The following is a 17975-nucleotide window of genomic DNA, read 5'->3' as shown; positions in this document are numbered from 1 at the left end:
TTCTGGACACCCAAGAGTAAGAACAACCCAGGCCTAGGTTCTAGGATCCAAGGTGGGAATGCAGGTCCAGTAGAAACCTGGAGTACTGTACTGGTATCTTAGGTAAGAAGCCCAAATGCATGACCTCAGATCTATGCTGCAGGAGTAGAGGTTTTCAACTGATACCCTCCTCCGAACTTCACTCTTACAGCTTTGAATAGTGAGATTAATTCTTAGATGCTCCTCAAGGAGCCACAAACCAGAATTCCGGCTGGCTCAGGGATTCTGCAAGGGTTTTATGATCTCTCCAACAACAGGCAAGATGGAATGCCTACTTGGAGAAATACATTTTCACAGAGCATCTTGTTGAGTTCCTTCCCAATTCTAACGCTCCCTTTTGCTGTGGAAATCAGCATAGTCATTTATCAAGGAGGCTTACCCCAGATCTCCTCTCCTTCTTTGACATTCTACAAAGTCCTTCGACTGCAGACATCTGGGAGCACCCAGAGTAGATTAGGAACAGGATGTTTCCTCTGTATTGCATTAGAATGAGGACAGAAAAGAAAGGAGAAAGCCCTGGCAAAATATTGTAAACACACTGATGAGGAAAATGCGAGATGTAACTTATATCCTAAAGCAATTAGCAAGCAGGAGGCCAAATGCATAACATTGAAAGCCAGTAAGCAGAACCTTTTAGCTTCGGGAAAGAAATTCTGGATTCCTAATTCAGGTACTAAAAAAGATGGAACAGGCAAATTCAGCAGCTTTCTGCCTGTCTGAATTTATGTCGGTATTTTTCAAGGCTTATAGTTGTTATATATGTTCTTCAATACTGTATTTGTACTTTTTTTAAAAAAAAGTAAGCTGTATGTTCAACATGGGGCTTGAGTTCACAACCCCAAGATCAAGGGTCATATGCGCTGACTGAGCCAGCCAGGCGCCCTTATTAGTACTCTTTAATGATCTCTGCCATGTTCCTATGAAATGGTTCTCATTTAATGGCCTTTGGAAGTAGCCCAGGACATTGGGAAGAGCCCAGGACTTCGATTGTGGTATATGGCAGCTATTCCAAGCTCTGTAAATTTCAAAAAAAAGGAAAAAAAAAGTGTGACCTTGGGTTGCTGAGATGGTATCTCTGAGCCTGGGAATAAGGTTTAGCTCTAGGATAGCTAAGATCAGTAAGAGCTTTTACAGTGTGCCAAATGAGATAAAAGAATGAGGGGCTACAAGGCATAAAGGAGAAATGCTTAGTAAACAGCTATAGTTACCGTAATGCATAAATGATATGACATGCATATACATATATAGTATGCACCTAACCTACTGGGTGTGTGTGATAAGATTAGGGACAGAGAAATAATAGAAGAGTGATGTGTGAGGAGGTGGTGTGTGAGTAGGAATTAACATGCTAAAGTGTGAATGAGAGTGTTTCTCAGAACACCATTTCATGCAGAAGCAATCTTCAGTAAAATACCCCATTCTGGAACCCAGGAAATGAGGAGAAACCAGGCTAAGTGGGTAAGCTGGAGGAAGATCCTGGAGAGCTTTGTAGGCCTTGAAAGGGACTGAGCTTCAACCTGACATTAAGAAGTTGCTGGTGGGGCAGCCTGGGGGGCTCAGTGGTTTAGCTCCGCCTTCAGCCCAGGGCATGACCCTGGGGACCTAGGATTGAGTCCCACATCGGGCTCCCTGCATGGAACCTGCTTCTCCCTCTGCCTATGTCTCTGTCTCTCATGAATAAATAAATAAAATCTTAGAAAAAAAAGAGGTTGCTGGTGCTCTAGGCAGAGGAATGAATGGTCAAATTTTTGTTATTAAAGTTCCTCCTGGCTGCAGTATGTAGAATGATTCCAAAGGGACAAAGCTGCAGTGCAGTGGGAATGGTTAAGGTGAGAGGTTATCAATGTCCTAAGTCCATTGTTGGAATAGGCATGGGAAGAGTGGATGGTTGGGAGCAATGGTGAGGGAGGAGCATCAGTAGTCCTTGAGAACCAGACTTCTTATTTTTGTATATCAAAACTGAATATTTTATATAGCAAGCTTTAGTTAATTAAAAAGGCCAAAAATTCTTCTAATTCCAAATAAGGAGGCTTAAGAAGTTTCAGTTGTTTGTGGGATATTTGATTTTTAGTATGATATAACTTCCTTGTGCTGTTTTTTTTTTCTAGCTCTTAATCAATTACCCAACAGTATGATTATTAGAAGCCTAATAATTCATGTAGATACATATTTTGAACATTTTAAATCTAAATTCTACATCTAGAATTTTCCTAATTTAGTTTATTTATGTGTAATTGAGCTTTCATTAGTTTGTGCTTACTAACTCACATTTTACTTGTTAGAAACAAACTCTTAGACATGCTTCTTAAAAAAAAAAATAGAGACAGATTTTCCCCTCTGATAGGACATAGTATCAATAACTGAGGGATAGTAGGGTCCAGTGATCCTCAGCTTTTCTCTATATTTTATCCCAATGGACTGCCTCTAAATTTTTTCTGTTCTTTTCTATTTGGGCAAATTAAAACTCCTCAAAATGGCCTGTTAAGCCTTTCTAGCTAGAAACTAACAGTGGTGTTACAGGATTCTTTATCATATACTGACATCTGGTGGCCAAATAGAACATCAAGAACACTCCAGTGGGTTTCTAAATACCTGTAAAATCTAGCACAACCTAAATACAAACTGTGGGCCCAGACTCATGATATCAATATGGGGAGGGTATAGTCTGCCTTCACAGAACTTTAAATCAGCTTAAGGTACCATTTTTTTTTGTTTTGTTTTGTTTTTTTAAGGTACCATTTTGTATGCTAAAATCATGCAATGGAAGTTGCATTAATCCTTTTTGAAAGACCTACAGCCTTGGGAAAGTGGTGAGGATGGATAGAAAGGTAGATGAATTTGTTGAAAGGGAAGTTCTAGTCAAGGTGTAGAGCTGAGGTGGTTCTGCTGGCTGAGTGTGGGACCAGGTCATCCAACATCAACAACATATTCTTTGCTCCCTGAGCCATACCACATCGCTCCCCAGGATCCATTTATCCAATATCCTCATTTACTCTCCAAAAACCTTAACTGTGGGATATTGACACCTCTTGTTAGCTTCTTGTCTGAAGCAACTTTAGTTTGTTAAGGTGTTATAAACCTAGGAATGTTTTCAATAGTATCATTCACTTTTTTGTCATTTTTTGAAATAGTTACTTCAAGGAAATATCCCAGGACAATTTAATTTTCTCTTCTACATTTCAGTTAGTAAATATGGAGCTATAAAAACTCATTGAGCAAAAAATAATAGGATTTGAAATATTTGGAAGTTGCAACTCAAATCCTTATTTGCCTCCCTGTTGTCTTTAATTGGAATCACTGTTTTCAATCTTCTTTTCTTTTAGTGAGAGAAAATATCAGAATCTATATTTTTCCTCCAAGAATAATTTTCTCCTTTGAGAATATTGGCAGGTTCTGTGCATCTGAGCTTACCTTTATTTCAAATAATTAGTACTAAATGCAAATAATTATTGATGTATCATATTCTAAATTGTCTAAACACGTGATGGCAAATATCATTTTGATTGTCATTTAATTTTTAGACATACTTTAAAACTTGGGAATCAAATGAACTCTATCTAGTGAATTATTTAGTGATGAAAAAATATAGTTTAAAAGACTGATCTGGAACCCGTGAGAGGCTCAGTTGGTTGAGCATCCAGCTCTTAATTTCGGCTCAGATCATGATTTTAGTGCTCAAGCACAGATCCTCCTTGAGATTCTCTTTCTCACTCTGCCCCTCCCCCTGCCCACTCACACTCTCATACATGTAAACTCTTTAAAAAATAAAAAAAATAAAATATTGATCTTCTCAGTCTTAGCTTCTTTAATGATTTCTTACCTTAGAAGTCCTTTTCTTAGTCCTTCAGCATCATACCTTTTCCTTTCATGTGCTCCCCCTGTTCTGGTACCAGGGATGTTTTCAGTACTCATTCATAGCATTTGGTTTGATTCCAATGTGAAGTAATCATGTTGCCCCTCCCACTGAAAACACTAATTTTGAATTCTTATTAACCAAACTCTTTAATATATATCCTGAACTTATCCAGCAGTATTTTCTGGAAACTTTACTATAACCTGTTTAATTTTGTTGTTCATTTCTCCAAATGTTCTCTGGTACTTTGTTTTGTTCTTTTTGTACGAGTCCATTAAGGTAAGGCTGACGGGAAATGGTTACCCACAGATGCATGTGTGGCAATAAAATTGTCAGGCAGCCAATATCGCTGAGGGCATGACTGGGTCCCATGCTGGTCATCTTAGTTACAGTGGTCATACTTGTGGACAATGGGGCAGTGTAGCGTAGGACAAACAGAACAAGGTTGTGTCTGAATCTGACCATAAACCTCTTCTCTCTATGCCTCTACTTCTTTAGCTATAAAATGGAGTAATAACGTTGACTCATCAGGATGGTGATAATAGTTACATGGGGTGAACATTCATAGGTGCCTCAACCTTGGTAGGCACTCATAAACGCTAGTTGTCTTTTCCTCCTTGCCTCCCTTAACAGAAATATCAAAAAGATACCTTCCATCCAATGTTAGTATAGAAACTATTCCCTAGAAAAGACTTAGGGAGTGGTTCCTGATTGAAAAGTCATTAATATCCCTTGACAGTAGCTACAGATAAAGTAATCATTTTCTCTCCCTTGGCCACATACACACCCTAATATATAATAGCTTCCAAGGAAGGTTTGGCCAAAATGTAAGCAATCCTGAAATAAAAAGCAATTCTACATCCCAGGAGAAATTCCAAGCATAGATTAAATTTCCACCTGGCCCAAGAACGAATTTAAATTTTTTAAAAATATAGTTGATACACAATGTTATATTAGTTTGAAGTATACAACATAGTGATTCAACAGTGCATTATATGCATTATACAGTGCTCCCCATAATAAGCATAGTTACCCTCTGTCACCATACATTATTACAGTGTCACTTACTGTATTCCCTGTTGCTGTACTTTTCATGCTTGTGACTTAAAGCCGGGAGATGGAACCTCTCACTTCCCTTTACCGTTTTGCCCTATCCTCCTACCCTCTGCCTCTGGCAAGCACCAGTACTCTCTAAGAGTCTCTTGATGGTTTGTTTTTTTAGATAACACATATAAGTGAAATCATACGGTGTTGTCTTTCTCTGCCTGACTTATTCCACTTAGCATGACACCCTCTGTGTCTGTCTGTATTGTTGTAAATGGCAGGATCTCATTCTGTTTATGGCTGAGTAAAATTCCATTTTATGTGTGTGCATGTCTTTACAAACTTATGCATACATACCACATCTTCTTTATCCATCTATTGATGGACACTTATGTTACTTTCATATCTGGGCCATTGTAAATAATGCTGCAGTAAATATAAGGGAGCATATATTGTTTCAAATTAGTGTTTGTTTTCTTTGGCTAAATAGTAGTAGAGTTATTGAATCCCTTGTGTAATTGAATTGTATTGAATCCCTTGTGTAATTACTTTTTAACAACATGTTCTACCCAAGTGATATCTTTTTGCCACAGTTAATTAACAAGACATGACACTTGCCACTAATACAGGGGCAACCCAGGTGGCTCAGTGGTTTAGCGCCGCCTTCGGCCCAGGGCCTGATCCTGGGGACCCAGGATCGAGTCCCACATCAGGCTCCCTGCATGGAGCCTGCTTCTCCCTCTGCCTGTGTCTTTGTCTGTCGGTCTGTCTCTCTCTCTCTCTCTCTCTCTCTCTCTCTCTGTCTCTCATGAATAAATTAAAAAAAAAAAAAGCCTAATACAAAAGATAAGGAAAAAACAGTGTGAAAAGACATTAATTCCTACATTTAATGTTCAGCTTTTCTATCACTAGTACTCTCTTGAAAACCTTCGGAATTAAACCCCTCCTTTGTGATGAGGAGCACGATGGATCCATATCCCTAGAGTAGAACATAGACTTATAAATCAGAGGGAATTTCTAATACTTGGATGATGCAGAGAATCAAAGATTACTAATAGCCTCCTTTTATTGTTGAGTCCATATAACCCCATTCATGAATGCAGAAGGTGATTTCCAGAGAACCTAAACACTTAGTTCAGAGTGACACAAATAATTATTCTCATAGCCAAAGTATGATTATGAGTCTCCATTTCGCTGGTATTGGCCAAGAATGGTACAGAAAGTGCTAGCCTCTCGATCTCTAAGTCCCTAAAGATACCCCCAAATAATGGTGCAATCTAAGTAGAAGAATATGCTTGTTTGGCCGGTACAGTTTTGAGTCCAGTCCTATCGTCCTCGTCTTTTACTAGTTTGCATCTCCTACAGCTATCCAATGAAGAAATTCTGGAGCCAACCTTCTCATCTCCCAGGCTTGTACTTTAGTCAGTTCTCGGAAAGGATGAGACACATGTGCATCTGTCTGTTTGAAATGTCTTCTGTCATCTTCTATAACCTTCTTCACACTTAAGTTTATTCTGATCATTGAAGGCTACTAAACTGATAATCATCTTGGTATTATTTTCTTTGGTATTATTTTGGCGTATGTTTGGAAATCTTAAAAATAAGCTTTTGTCATAATGTACGTAATTTTTTCTTTTTTTAAATTAAAATTTATTTCAAAACGTAAAGTTTAAAAAAAAAAGTTAAGGTTTTATATATCCTTTGAAAAAAATGAGAAGTCAAAAGTCTTAGAATTAAGTAATGAGTCTTCAACATTATAAAGCCATATATAACAGTAAAGTAGTAGTAATGTTTTGCCCTGATAAAAATGTCACAGAATTCAAATCACAACTTGGATCCTCAATGATTCAAGTGTCTTATCTTACACAATAAAGGTTTGGTCAGTTTTAAGATAAAATTCCTCCAGATATGCTGTCCTTAAGTCCTCTAATCTTGTGGTCCATCAGCTCACACGGTGGGATAGCTGGCTGCTGTAATTCCACAGTGGTTGTTCTGGCCTTTGGCCATTTTTACATAGCTATTCCAGCCCCATTCTGGACTCCAACTGTTCTTGACAATCCAAATTTATTATTTGAATCTGTTCCTTCAAAGCCATAGCCAACCACCAGAACACCATGATCTAGATCTTTGCTGCTGCAGTCTGGATCAAAATAAATGCTTGATTTGTAGAACTGGAAATACTGATGGCCTGCATCAATAGCAACAGTGATAGACCCTAGAGTAGCCATTGCCTTCATTAGGGCCTTCTCCCGTTGAGGGAGGTCCACGAAGCCACTGTCATGGGCAGCAGAACACTCAGGCTTGTAGTTACAGGTATCTGTGTCCCTTCCAAGATATGGATAAGATTCCTCTGAGTCCAGGCATCTGTTGTCCTTAACATACTGGAAGGCGTTATCCATCAGGCCACCATTGCAGCCCTCGTTGCCTTGAGCCTAAGAGCAGTCTACCAGGTTCTGCTCACTCAGTGGCACAAGGTTGCCTGTTTTCCAGAACATCTGTCCTTCGAAGGCACCAGTTGCACTAAAAGCCCAACAAGAACCACATTGACCCTGATTCTTCACAGGAGTTACATAGCCTTTTTCTCTCCAGTCCACAGATTTGGGGATCTCAGCAAAGAGAGGTTCTTGGAACACTTTCCCTTTCTTGTGCTTCTGGTTTTGAAAGCCATTGATCACCTGCCTGAATTCTTCATTGGTCATGTCACCAAAGGCATTCATTGCCATTGTGAAGCCATGTTTCCCTTGGCTATATTCCCGATTATGCAGTTCAATCATTTTCATATTCTTCTCCCACACTGCTCTCCTCCATCCTTCTTCATTCATGCCATATAATCTCCTGTGCATTGCCTTCCACTGGTACCATTGCATTTAGCTTTGATCAAGTTTTGGAGCTGCTGAGGCTATTCCCAAGCAAAGGGCAGTCAAGAAGAGTGAAGGATTCATGTTTCAAAAACCTGTGGCGTCCACAGCTGTGCAGGCACACCCCACCGATCGCTGAACCCCAGGAATCACCATAATTTTTTCTATATAAGAAAAAGGCTTAGATCTTTCCTTCTATTTTCTTTTTGTTCTAAATACATTCCACAGCTTCATTTCTTCCAGGAGATGCTTATGCTTGTTACTTGGAAGGCCAAATGAATTCTAGTTGGGAAGTTTGAACTGACTGCAGTGATCCCTAGGATACTTTCCAAATCTAGCAAAACTGACCAGATTTGCACAAGAGTTAAGAATCTTTTGTACCTGAAAACAAATATCATTGTGAAGAATATTTGCATGTATTGACTTGAATGAATGATCCAGATTTTTAAATCCCACATTTTTTCAAAAGAGTCTTGTGTTTGGCATAGCATAGCACAGAAACATCAACCAGGGGAAAAGTTTTTTTTTTTTTGTTTGTTTTTTTTTGTTTTTTTTTTTTTGACAGAGTCCTATGACAGATGTGAAGAAAGATAACATTTGTGGAGATCTGAAGTAGATCTCTTAGGTTGGAAAAGATAATGTACTTGATCTGTCACCAACCTCCAGAGTGGTGGCAGCCCTTTGGCCTGTGAATGCATGCTGGTTTTCTTTTCAGATTCTCTCAAACCTACACACCAGAATCACTTTTAAAATATGGAGCAGCAAAATAAACCTAAAGTGATACAAGGCAAAGGCAGACATAATATTAACATTCTAGTATCTAAGAAATTACTTATCCTGCAGTAAGGTAAATGTGAAAAAAAAATGCAGTGATAATACCCAATAAGCCTGAATGTATATATTGCATGAATGAGAAACTTTAGGAAGAAATATTGAAAAAATGCTTATAGTCACCACAACCAAAAACAAACCCATAAACATCTGGTGTTACATACATATACACACACACATATACACATTATAATTTATGCTTATATATAAACATCTGGGGTGTGTGTGTGTATGTGTATATATATATATGTATATATATATATATATACACATTATAATTTATACTTTCACAAATATCCCTTAATTAAAAAGAATATATTTTACTTGAGAAATTTAAAACTGTTTACAGAGATATACTGCAAATATAAAAATATTAAAGAATACCTCTATGTTCTTTTAACTTCACCTATTAATATTTTGCCCCATTTGCTGTGTTTATGTGTATTCTCTCTCTGACTTTTTCTCCTTCAGATACATAGATTCCTTAATTGTTAAAGGGTAAAATCAGCTTAACTATATGTACTTAAACAAATAGCAGATACTCTTTCCCTTGTTTTTACTAAGAATTAAAGATCTATAAAAGGGTTGACACCAAAGCACCTATAAATTTGCTAGTTTTGCATAGTCCAAAGGGTTATTAAATGAAGGGATGTAGGTGCAACAAAATCTCCCCAAATACTGTCTTTACACAGTAAGAGTATGTGTGGGGAAAAAAAAAATTGCCTTTGCAACTAGATGGTTAATCAGTTACCTAATTTGGAGTAATCCATGCTCACTTATTCTCAATTTTAGTGTTAAAAAAAGTTTTGTTCCTGGTTGATCATGGTATAATATTGAGTACTACTTTTTGAGCATTTTTTAAAGTTTAAGAAACATTTAAAATGTGGGGGGAAAGTGATGTTCAATTAGATGGTGTGAACAAAGAAAACTTGGGACATTTTGATGATTAGGCACTAGGTATTTCTGAAGAGTAAGAGTGAGAGAAATTCATGTAATCTATTCATTTCTGGGGCTAATTTACTACTAAGACCTTTTTTTATTCATAGCTCTATAAAACTTCAAAGCTGGTAAAGATATTTGAAGCCATCATGTTCACATACCATAAGATAGAAAGTCTGTACTCCAGCATCCCTAGTAGGTGAATTTTCTGTCTTTGCAAGAAATGATTGGGAGGAAACCATTGTAGGAAATTACTTGTTCTATTTTGGGGAAGCTCTAATGTTGAACAAAAAATAAAGTTCCTTCTTACACTGAAATTTTCAAAGCACCTTAGCTGCCCCCATTTGTTAGCCTACATCATGTTTTATTATGGTCATAATACAAGTCTTACTTTGATGATATGACTGGGAATTCCTTGAGGAAAAAAATTCCATTGCAGCCCCCCCCCCCCAACTTGATCATTTTTCACTTATGATTGGTAGTTAAGATATTGGGATATGGTTCTGACAAATCTCCTCTTGACAGTGGCCTAGTAAGTGGTTTTCTTTCCATCCCTCCTCAACCCATTTCCTCACATCACTACTGAAGTTGTCTTTCTAAAAACCAGAAGTGTTCATGCTTCTCTTCTGCTCTGCTTAACAAGAAAATTTGAAGTTCTTTCTGGTCTCCCCGTTCAGTACAGGTAGATCAGCTGTTGCTCATGGGTCTGGAAGCAGAGGAAGCCATTGGTCTTTGTGTTTCAAATGGGACTTAGTTGGTTTCTTCTTTACCTTTCCTGGTGCCTGAGCAGGTCTGTGAGCTTCCATGTCTCCATAGATAACATGGGCCTAATGTGACCATTAGAGGTTTGTTAGGAGAATTAATGAAATCCTGTAAAAAACCACATTGTAGAGTGGTTGATGCAAAACTACACATTAGCCTGGGTGCTAGTGAGAAATAGTTTTTATTCAATTGCTACATTAGAAACTTTTTTTATAATTTAATTATTCTTGGAAAATAATCTACATTCACCTCTTTGGCTAAACATTAGATACTAAATTTCAAAATTTGCTGCTCCTGGTTGATCAAATTTTATGTTGTACAACAAATTTTATGTTGTAAATTCAGTTGATATTGGCCGATCTCTTAAAATAGGCTCTGTAATATTAGATATTCAGAATCAAAGATAAGTAGCACACAGTAGTCAGATTGCCACACACTTGAAAAAACAAATTAATTTGTTTTTACTGGTGAAAACTCTGCTAGAAAATAATGTATAGATCGTTGTGTATCTGTTTTAGACCCAAAACCTTCAAAGGAATTGTTTCCCAAATCATTGCCAGTAACTTTGATTTCCCATCTATTTCTTTTTTTTTTTTTTTAAGATTTTATTTATTTATTCGTGAGAGACACACAGAGAGAGAGGCAGAGACACAGGCAGAGGGAGAAGCAGGCTCCATGCAGGGAGCCCGACGTGGGACTTGATCCCGGGTCCCCAGGATCAGGCCCTAGGCCGAAGGCGGCGCTAAACCATTGAGCCACCGGGGCTGCCCTCGCATTTATTTCTTTTCCTAATATCAGTGATCCTAATTCTGCAGTTTTTTTGTCCTCTTAAGTCTATTGTGTTTTCATTTATGAGTGTGCATTTGTAATTATGCAAATATCAGTTGTTCATAGGTTACTTTTACCTGAGAATAATTGCTATATATTATAGTCATCCCTTAGTGATCACTGTTTACATTCCTATGTAAGGAGTAATTAAAATCAGCACTCGGGGAGTGTCTGCGTGCAGAAATGGACTGAGAGGGAAGTGGAAAGATCCTTTGTAATTTCTAAGTAACTTTCCATCTATGTGCCCTACTTAATTAAGCTTTGCACAGCCTTGTAAATTATAGTAAGGAAAGACTACTTTTCTCATCAGTTAACTGATACCAGGCTAGAGCAGAACATTCTAGCAGATTAATAGCTGTGGCAAAACTATGTACATTGTTAATAGTTTGAACTCATGTAATGCAGGCCCTTATACAGGTGCCATGTGCAGAACAGATAACTGGTAGGAGAGTGGAGCCATTAATTCTTTCATTGGATGAAGAGCTATAGGGTATAGCAAGAGGAGTCTCAGTGGCCAAAGGAACATAGCAATATTGATAAACTGAAAGAGCCTAAACAAACAGAGACTAAGAGGAACGAACTAACAATTAGTGGTACACATTTAGATAAATAGCATTTATGCAGACAACGAAGTTAACAGAGCTGGATTTTCTTAACAGATGGCTCAAAAGTAACAAGAATTTTCTTGTCTTTCAAGCAACCCCAACCCATAACTTTCCACGTAGAGTTTTCATGAACCATTAAAAGAAGTGGTAGATGTCCACGTTTTCCATGTGTTTTAATAATTCATTTCCTTTTGGGGCAGTCAGTGGAGCATGCAATTCTTGATCTTGAGGTTGTAGGTTCGAGACCCACGTTGGGTGTAGAGACTACTTAAATAAAATCTTAAAAAGATTCTTATGTTTTTGAATTGTGTCCCATGGGGGGGAAAAAAAGAAAGAAAAAACTACTTTGTGGTAGCAATTTTACATTTAGTAGCTAACCCTTCTTGGTACTTAGTAAGTTCTCAATAAACATTTGTTAAATGACTAAATGAGTGACGTATCTGCTAGATAGTAGATGAGGCCATATGAGTCAGTCATTTTCGCCAAGTTTTTTTGTTTGTTTTTTATATATATAAGTTTGTGAATTTTTTCTTAAAGATCTTATTTATTTATTCATGAGAGACATACAGAAAGGCAGAGACACAATTAGAGGGAAAAGCAGGATCCCTGTGAAAAGAACCTGATGTGGGACTCTATCCCAGGACTCTGGGATCCTGACCTGAGCCAAAGGCAGACGCTAAACCACTGAGCCATACAGGTGCCTCTAGCCAAGGGATTTTTAATTACTGCCAGAACTTATTTATATCTAAGGAAGGAAGGAAGATATTGATCATGCAAAATTATTGATAATAATTTAAAATAATACAAAATAATTATAATAATAAAATATTTTTGACTTGCTGTGTGCTTTAGCCCTTAAGTTAAAATCAACATTTCTTTCATCTTGAATTTTGGAAAACTTAGTCACCGACCTTAGAAGGTTGCCACATGTGTAGGTTTAACTTCTGAGGTAACCCTTGACATCCTAAAGCATACTCAAACTACTATTTCCTTCAAGGTCATTTTCCCTTTGACTTTCATGAATAACTTCATTTTGCTTCATTTTTTTCTTGCCTCTTGGACCATGATATCTCAGTCTTCTTTCTTGCCACCTAAATATAGCTTTTCTGTAGAGTTTGTCCTTTACACCATCCAGTTCCCACTAAAGGGCCTCCCATGCACCCTACACATTACTGGCAACCTCCCTTGAGTTCCAGACCTGTGTCTAGCCACATAATGTGACACATTAACTTGGTTGACTTTTAAGCATCTAAAAAATGTTCAGACTAAATCTAGTTTTTTCCCTCCAACAAGCCTAAATTTTCTTCTTATATTTCTTGTTTTAGCTAAAGATACAATCTTTTAGAATGTGGTCCTTCAATCCAGAAAACTAAAAGTCTTATCCACTCTCCTCTCCCGTTCATCTTGAAATCCTCTCAATTCAGTTCCTATTACAATTCTTGCCTAGGCTTCTCACCTTCATCTTTATGACCACTGGTTTATTCAGGCCCATGTGTTTTGCCTGGATCATTGCAATATTTTCCTAAGTGGGTACCCTCCCCTCTCCCAAATTTTTGTCCCTATATTCCATCATTTCTGTCTGTCCAGCTTTTCCTAAATGTAAATAAGGTATTCCACATTATTTATCAGCAAAATTCCATCTTCAGGATAAATTTTAAAGTTCTTAGCATGACATCGAACCATTTCAATTGGCCCCTGACTGCCTCTCTAATTTCTAACCTTCCTTTTCCTTGCTTTCCATTCTATATTCTGCCATAATTGTTTGTTCTTCAGATACACAATTGCTGTTTCACTTACATGTTGCCTCTCATGATATTTTTTGTCTGAAATTCCTTCCATATTTTTTAATGTAATATATTCATCCTTACCCAGGTAGTTTATTTTTTAAACTTTCCTTAATTCTCTAAATATCTAAACCACTATTACTTCTGTGTTACTATTATACTTGTGTGTATTAATATTAAACTTATTACTGTATCTCTATATTCTGTGTCTCCAAATGTGAGCACCAGGAGATTGGAGACTAGGTCTCATTTATACTTTCATCTGCACAGTTAGCACAGGTGAGCACCTGACCTGAGCACATAGACCTGAAATAAAAGTTTGTTGAATGGATCCATAAATGAATATGCTCACTGTTTTGATCTTAGTGGCTGTGATTTATCTGCTTATAATTTCTTCTCAACTTTCTGGACTGTTGCCATTCACTCTATTCCCTACAATAGATATTCCATGTCTTCATGAACATTGTTATGTTCCAGTGGGCATTCATTATCTTGGTTGCCTTAAACCTTTTTAGGTATCTGTTTCCTAGTGTTATAAAAAGAATCTATGTAATTTAAATTGTTTCCAACAGATGTACATCAAAATCCAGAGTTCACAAGAGAACATGACATTCTCATTAGGCACAAAGAATATTTTTCAAGCTATGGTATGTTATTTGAAAAGCAATTAACATATTGCACATTATTCCTGTGAGACACAAACTGTTTCTTTCCCATTTTAATGTGCCTGCTTAAAGAAAGACAGAAAAAGATAGATGAGTTTACACTCAAGGTGTATGCATTTCCCTTGTGGCCAATGAACCAATTTCCTTTTCATACTTGCAGGATATTGATACAATTATTCTTTCATCAGACATGAAATTTGAGTGTATAACCAGTTTGTGGAAATCACCTAGTAATTTATTAGGTTGATAACAGCAATTAAGTCATAATTGCTTCTGAGAAATATAAATTGACTTTCTGTTTTAAATGGATAATTTAACATTCCAAACCACAGACCCATAGTGTAACTAATTTCTGGGATAAGAAGTTTATTTCTCCTATTATTAAACTTAAAAAAAAAATTCAACCTTTGATAGTCCAGTAACTAATTACTTAGTTAATAAATTCTTGGGTTCATGTTATATCTTCATTTTTTTCCCTTGTTGCTAATCTTTTTATATTTAAAGGTATAATAAGGAAGATAATTTTAGATAGAAAAGTAAGATATTTGTAGGCCCAGGGTGTTTTCAACTATTTAAAAATGTAAAAGCATTCTTAGCTTGGAAACCATACAAAAATGGATAGCAGGGCTAATTTGGCAAATAAGCCATTGCTAACTGATTCTGATTTAATCAAACTTTCATATGAGACTTTGAATTGTATAATTTTTATTTGTGACATTGCTGCTTGCAAAAACACTCACCTCTTCACATACTCAACCTATACTTACATGCACACATTATGAATGCTTATTGGTGTAGCTTACAATGTACAGTAATTCAAAACAGGTCCTTTTTTAGATAAATCAGGACCGAGGGTTTTACTGTGGCAGTTCACCAACCAGAGGATTTGGCTGCCTCAGTGAGTCTGCCTCATGCTGAGAGCAGAACTGACATTTGTCATCGTGATAGGTGATACACGCTCCATTCCAGTAATTCTGATTCTCAAGCTTACTGAGCCACATCAAACATCAGTGTAGACCAACATGTGCATACCTGACTGAAGGGCCACCCATATTGATTCATCTGCAAATACTAGGTTCACTCTACTCCTCTATAATGCTCCAGAAGTCTTTTGTTAAAAGTAGCAAAAAAGGACATTGTTTAAGAATCCTAAATCTGCTAATCAGCAAGTATTTATCAACTATTTCTGTGTGAAGTACTTAGGTGGGTGCAAAATATACCAAAGTGTAAGGAAAGCATCCTAATTGGTGCTCTCTCTCCCTCTCTGTCTTTCTCCTTTACACACACGCACATATACCACTACCAGTATGATAATGTCAGACAAGAGTCCTAGAGGCAAGCTGGTGATAAGTGACAAGGAGTTCAGTAATGAGACTTAAAGGAGAGAGCCTTGTACACAGATTGGAAGATAGTCTTCTCTGAGTAGGGTTCACAAGAGGTTCATGGAAGCAGCAGGGAAGAAGGTACTGAAATATTTAACAGAGAATAATTAATACTATGGTAACACATGAAGCGTATGGGGCAGAATGCAGTGGTCTGAGACCACTTTGGCTGGAACCAGGGCTTCATGAGGGGAGTCCTGGGAGATGAAGTTAGAGAAGCAGAGACTGGGATCAAACTGCTGAGAATCTTGAAGGCTCAGGACCTTGAACAGGAAGTGATGGTTGTGAGCTTGTATTTCTTTAGGCTATACTTGCTGAAAATGACATCCGGATTCTGAGATTGGGGTGAAAAATGCAGCCCATTGCTTAGTTATGTTGGGAATTTTGACATATTTTAAAAAGAGAGGATAGAAATAGAATTGGAGAGCCATGAAGTAAGATTGGAGCATCTATAGATTATCAAGTGGTTGGTGATTATAGGTAGTGGGGGAACCACTGATGGTTTGGGGCCAGCGGGGTATAATACAATTCAACAGAATTTTGGGAATAGTTGGTTGGAGGGAATAAGTTGTACAGGAAAAGAGATCAATTTAGAGTCTTGATGGTCGAATAAATGGGAGGTGATAGTGGCCTGAATACAGGTGGAGGATGGAATGACAATGGAAATATAAATTAATACATTTAAAAAGCTATTTCAAATAACTTAATTGCTAATATTTATTATTTCTACGTGTTGTATATTATTCTAAGCTTTTTACACATATTAATCAGCAACCCTAAGTGTAGATATTGATACTACTGGTATTCCTATTTTTCAAATGGGGAATCACTCATCATTTAAGCAACTTGCTCAGTTGGGAGTTTTAGCCAGAAGGAGTTGGAGTCAGGATTCTAATCCACACCATCTAACTCTGTTCCGTCTTACACCTGGTCATAGATTGTCCTGATGCCTGATGTTTCAACACAAGTGCCTGTGAGAATAAGGCTGCAAGTGCATGGGCTTTGGAGTCAGAGACTCAAGCTGTTTACTGTTTGGTCTTAAGCAAGTCACTTTGTGTGAGCAGCATTCCCTTCATTTTTGTAAAGTGAGGATTCCTCATTGGCCTAGTTTCTCATTAGCGCACTAGGAGATTAGAGTGAGATGATGTGTTTCTGCTTCCCTCTTGCTTCTGCTTTTCCTCCATAGAAATGAGGGTGTTAGGCTTTGGAGGATGCGGAGGTATTTGTTCTTACACGTGTTATGCTTGAGATGATGGACATCTAGATGGCAATGTCCAGTGTGTGGCTATAGCTATAGATAAGGGCCTGGGCCATGACAGGGTCAAAACTTAAGTGCTTGTTCATGAGCCAGTGATGGCTAAGGCATGGGATGAGTTGAGCTCTCTGAGAACAAGTAGCAGGACCTTAAAATTTACCAGCTACAAGGGGAGATCAAGGAAGAAACGAGAGGAGCCATCAGAGGGATATAAGGAGAGCCACAGTAAAGCAGGGGCTTGAGCATAGATGAGTCAACTAAGGAGTAGATGGTAAACTGAGTTAAGTACACACACAGGCTGAGAACTGAATTTAAAAGGTGGTTGACAGTGCAGAGAGCTCAAGGAGACAAGAGAGATTTCGGCAAGAATGAAATGTTTACTTTTTTTGACCTTCTAAAGATTTGATTCAATTAAATATGTTTTAGATACTTGCTTTCTAATCAATCCCTAGTGTAAAGCTCAGGATGATTACCTTTGCCCTGCTTTACTGTGATTGTTAACTACTATTCTTGTCAGAACTTGAAACTGTGCTCATAAAATGTCCACAGCATCTCCACATATCCACAGATGATGGAATTAGGGGAAATGAAACTAGCTTCCACTGGGTTACAAAATCCAGTAAGACCATCCCAGAGCTGGACTTCTTGCTCAGTTTTTTATGCTCTAACTTTAGTAAAAAAGTCTTCCTAAATAGTTTCTTCTCTTGCATGAAATTCATATAGGTTTTGATTTCTCTTCAAAAAACAAAAAAGCAATCCTTAAATATGTAAGAATAAGAAGTGTTGCATAATTATCAAGCCATTATCATTGTCATTAATTTCCGATTAAACTGAGCTCTTTAACTACAAATAATCTTAAGTAGATAAATGGCAAAATTAGTTTAAGTATATGCCTGAGAAGAAAGAGAAGAAATCAGTAAGGTACTATGCAATTTTAAAATTAAGGCAAATCTAAAATGGAGGTTTGAAGGGGTGGGGGGGTTTGTAGCTTAATAAATGGATGATTAGAATTCCATATCCTTAATATTTTCTATTCCAAATGTTACCTCAATTAGGCCAAGAGAAACTTTTCATGTAAAGATAGAAAGATTCTCATTGGGAGAGCTTGGCACAGAATGAAAAAGATGAAA

General features: G+C 37.4%; 1 protein-coding gene and 1 pseudogene across 7 annotated transcripts in view; one reads left to right on the top strand and one right to left on the bottom strand.

Annotated features, from left to right (window-relative positions):
- CTNNA2 (catenin alpha 2) overlaps positions 1 to 17975 on the top strand; it is a 1087950-nt gene that overhangs the window by 347880 nt on the left and 722095 nt on the right. The gene's annotated exons all lie outside the window — the stretch shown is intronic.
- LOC100687375 lies at positions 6884 to 7878 on the bottom strand (annotated as a pseudogene).

Source organism: Canis lupus, chromosome 17 (assembly GCF_011100685.1).
Source record: "Canis lupus familiaris isolate Mischka breed German Shepherd chromosome 17, alternate assembly UU_Cfam_GSD_1.0, whole genome shotgun sequence".
In the NCBI taxonomy this organism is placed as follows: Eukaryota; Metazoa; Chordata; class Mammalia; order Carnivora; family Canidae; genus Canis; species Canis lupus.
Note: the sequence above shows the minus strand (reverse complement) of the source record. Positions and strands in the feature narration are given on the sequence as shown.